At 43.9% G+C, this 4,375-nt stretch overlaps 1 long non-coding RNA gene across 1 annotated transcript; it reads left to right on the forward strand.

Annotated features, from left to right (window-relative positions):
* The first annotated feature begins 1,199 nt into the window (after nt 1–1,199).
* Nucleotides 1,200–4,072, forward strand: LOC120051886. Its single transcript, XR_005477330.1, has 3 exons — nt 1,200–1,418; nt 1,734–3,271; nt 3,373–4,072. It is a non-coding gene; the product is annotated as an uncharacterized LOC120051886 (long non-coding RNA).
* Nucleotides 4,073–4,375: the final 303 nt, after the last annotated feature.

A 4,375-nucleotide genomic window follows, 5' to 3' on the forward strand; every position in this document is an offset into this window, starting at 1 on the left:
ACATATCTCCTGTGAAGTCATGTCATGCAGTCATGTTCTTCTCATTATATTTTTAAATAACTTGTAGAAAATACACTTTATGGCACTGTCATGAAGCATAATGATCATCCTGTGTCATTTTTTTATCCCCACCACCCTCTTCGGAGGACACATATCTTATTTTGTTTTTACAGCTTTTCAACTTAGTTGAACATAAACGCATAGTTTCCTGAAATGGATCACATTTGATATGCATAGTACTTTTATATACAGCAATCGCATAACAATAATACATTACCAAACATAAACTCTTTAATCCCGCCCCTCAGCCACTCTCAGCCCATCCCAACTATCACCATAGACCACCCTCATTTGGTTTCCAAGTACCATATATTTTTCATTTGTGCTGTGATGTTTTACATACATTCATTATGAATCTTTCTATTCGCATAGTATCCACAGATTGTGAGCTAAAGATGAAAAACTCTCCTACAAGTATTATTATATTATTGATTGACTGACTATGGCTTTCCAAATCGCCCAACACTGCTATTTGTAAGGAGAATTTAAAGTAAATGATGTGATTTTTTTTTTCAATTTCTGAACCTGTGACCAGAAACAATCTATATAGGGGCAATACCAAAATAAATGATCAAGTGATTCTGTCTCTTCACAGCAAAATCTACAGAGCTGAGAACCTGTGTCACTTTACTTGGACTAAGGAAATACACTTTATGACACCGTCAAGATGCATTATAACAATCATAATCATATAAGAAAAGATAAGCATATCATGTACATGCCCTTATATCAGTCCTCAGTCAAAAAGAGGGTGTCTTGTCCTGCTCCTGAAATCTGCTCCTGCATTCATCCCAGTCAGCAGCAACAGAGCACTGGGGTAGGTGCATATCTGATATGAATGTGTGCACGATTACAATGATAATTGAATATGGTCAATATTTTGTTATTTTTTAAAAACATACTGTTGACATGCAGGCTATGGTGTAATGGAATGTTTTACCACGTGTGGTAGGTTATGTGGGCTTTGAAACTCTTATGTAGGTGTCATAACCAGCCATAAAATAACTACCATGGTGGGTTTTGTTGGTTTTTTACACTTTTATGTAGATGTCATAACCAGCCATAAAATAACGCAATATATGTCACAACAGGTCATGACAGGGACCATATTATATATAACAGGTTATGACAAATTATGTTAGCTGTTATGACACGGTTATGACCGTGTCATAGGGTGTTATGACACTGGGTGTCAAGTAAAGTGTTACCAATGTCGCTCCTTTCTTCTCTCTTTTTCTCCTTTTTTTAGTCCCCCTCTCTATGACGTATCGTTTCACAGCTGGAGTTTTTCATGTCATCTTGGGTCATCTTGTCTCCAGCTCAGCCTAAGAGGATTTGGGCTACTTCTCACTCCCCAGGTATAATGTTAATTGAATAAATGTTATTACACATTTTACTCTGTGAAACAGCATCACCAAAGTCAGCACTCACTCAGCCGTGGTCCAGAGAAGGGTGTGATGTTAGCAAACCTCAGGGGGATTTTAAGAGACCCATAAGCATAGACACACAAACACATACAAGGGGTGCGTCAACTAGGTTTGGCCTCAGGCCCAATTGTTTCTGAGCTAATAGCCGGCGGGCCATTACATAATTAGCAAATAATATGAGCACAATTAATAGGCCTACACTACAAATTGAACAATATGTTTAACACATCTAATTGGTCATCACAGTGAGCCAGTCTCCCAGCCTACCCAGCCATCTGCCCAGGTCAGCGATGCCCTACTGTCCCTTCCAGAGAAGTATGACGGTACTTCATCGAAATGATGTGGCTTCCTACTCCAGTGCTCCCTCTATTTCGCCCATCAGACGGGAGCCCCCACCACCGAGAGGTCCAAGGTTGCCACTGTCATTTCCCTGCTAACCGGGCGGGCGTTGGAGTGGGCTACGGCTGTCTGGGAGAGAAGAGAGGAGGAGGTGGCTCTGGTTCATGGCTCTGTTCAGAGCGGTCTTCAACCATCCTCCAGAGGCCAGAGAGGGAGGTGAGCGACTTCTCCAACTCCAGCAGGGTGCCCAGACTGCTGCAAAGTACGCCCTCACCTTTTGTACTGTGGCAGCCTCCAGCGGATGGAATGAGCCTGCGATCCGCACTCTCTTCCAGAGAGAAATGGCATGTCGGGACAGAGGTGGCGTGTCGGGATGACAACCTATCCACTCACCACGATGGCCATTCGTCTGGATATCCTTCTTCGGGAGCCACGGTGCCCACCTCGCCACTCGTCTCCCTTCTTTGGCTGTCCTGAGGCAGAGCCTGAACCCGTGGATATAGGAGCCACATACCTCTCCCAGGCAGAGCGGCGTCGCCGGAGACTGCTGGGGCTCTATCCCTATTGCGGCCACGAGGGGCACCAGCTTAAGTGGTGTCCGGTGCGTCCCTGGAATTTCATCAACCAGGCCCTCACCTCCTCCCTGAACATAACTTTGTACCTCTCCTTTCCTTTTCCGGTGCAAGCCCTGGATAAGCGACCATTGGGATCCGGCACAATCACGCACATCACAGCACCACTCACCCTCACTGTGGTACCCATGCACCAGGAAAACCTTCCCTTCCTCATCATCACTGCACTCGTATACAAAGTCATCCTCGGCTTCCCTTGGCTCCAACGTCATAACCCTACCATCTCCTGGTCGAGGATTAAAATCACCTCATGAGGTCCATGATGCCGGAAGACCAGCACAACGAAGAAACGACAGGCAGAAGGACCAGGCCGCAGCATTGTCACAGAGGTGATGGAAGATTTCATCAAGCAGCTGAGGGACAACTTCTCCACCAGATTTGAAGACTACAGCATGCCCAAGGATATCATTGTCTTTGTACGTGATCCTCTCACAGTCTGCCCAGGTGGAGAACTCGATACCCTCCCTGGATAAGGCCGCAATTCAAACTGAGCTGATTAAATTCCAGACATTGAGCCAAATCAGGGATGCGCACAGGATTGCTGAGTCCTCGTGTGCGTTTTGGGTGGCATGCTCAGCGGAATACAGCACAAATAGGGAAACTTGCATTTTATGTGCTAACAATGTTTGGATCGACTTATGATACTTACGATACTGCGAGTCCTCCTTTTCCTCTATGAATGCAATCAAGACTCATGACAGGAACTGTCTTTCACATAACTCAATTGAGGACTGCCTGCACATCAAAATCACATCCTTCTCACCCGACATCCACAAGATCGTGAACGAAGGGAAACGCAACTTTTCCCATTAAGTAAGTAACTTATTATTAAATACTAACATTATTGTGAGTGCTTTTTCAGAGATATTTAGGTGTCATGCTGACAGTATTTTCTGTTTATTCTGTCATTACAGGAGCAGGCTATTCCCGAGACTACTGATACAGACATTCAGACACACATCACCTTTTTTTCTTTAAATCATTGTTCATGTCGGTTGTTACATTTTTGACCAGTTGCAATTGTGAGTAGGCCTAATTAAAAAAAATCCCACTTCTATTAGACCATATTTTTTTATTGTGAAAGATACTGCTAAGACACATAGCCTATCTCAGTGTAACGCTCAAAGAGTGAATGGGTGTGGAGTCAGGCGCAGGGAGCAGAGGATACGGGAAAAAACACGCTTTAATGTCCAACCAAAAACGTACAAGAGGTGACGCCGAACACAGGCGTAATACACTCCAACTAAGTACACACTGGTATCTAACCGGACAGCGGAAAACCCACAATAATAAAGAACACCTCTTACATAACAGAAACAAGCCCGCACAAACACAAGCGGGCTAATCGAACTTAAATAACACCAACCCAACAACCCCAACAAGGAACAGGTGAAAACAATTAGACAAAACCAAACGAAAAGGGAAAAAGGGATCGGTGGCAGCTAGTAGACCGGTGACGACGAGCGCCACCCGAACGGGAAGGGGAGCCACCTTCGGTGATATTCGTGACACTCAGCCAGTTAAGTTATATAGGCTCGTAAAAAATATACTCCAATTAAGCCCTCTTTTTGTTTGTAAAGTCAAATTAAAATGAAGATTATTGTTAAAATGAGTTACTCATCTGGTGTAGTTTTTCTCCATCTGTTGCTGTGCGCCACTTGCATAAGAGGTTAGCTATATTTGCATCACCAGCTGCTGTTCACCTCCTATGGATTGTGCTGCGCTTGTAGCTTTACGTTTCAGCACCACATAATGGTCCGCTGCCTGCTTTATTAGTTGACTGTCTCCTGCATTCTTTCTCCTCTTGAATTAAGATCAAATGTAACTTTTGCATTATTTAGGCAGGCTAACTTCCTTCTTGGGACATTGCATTTTGGACTTTTTGCATCTTGGTTCCGAGATGTTTTTATAATGAAT

The sequence above is a fragment of the Salvelinus namaycush genome, chromosome 8 (genome assembly GCF_016432855.1).
Source record: "Salvelinus namaycush isolate Seneca chromosome 8, SaNama_1.0, whole genome shotgun sequence".
In the NCBI taxonomy this organism is placed as follows: Eukaryota; Metazoa; Chordata; class Actinopteri; order Salmoniformes; family Salmonidae; genus Salvelinus; species Salvelinus namaycush.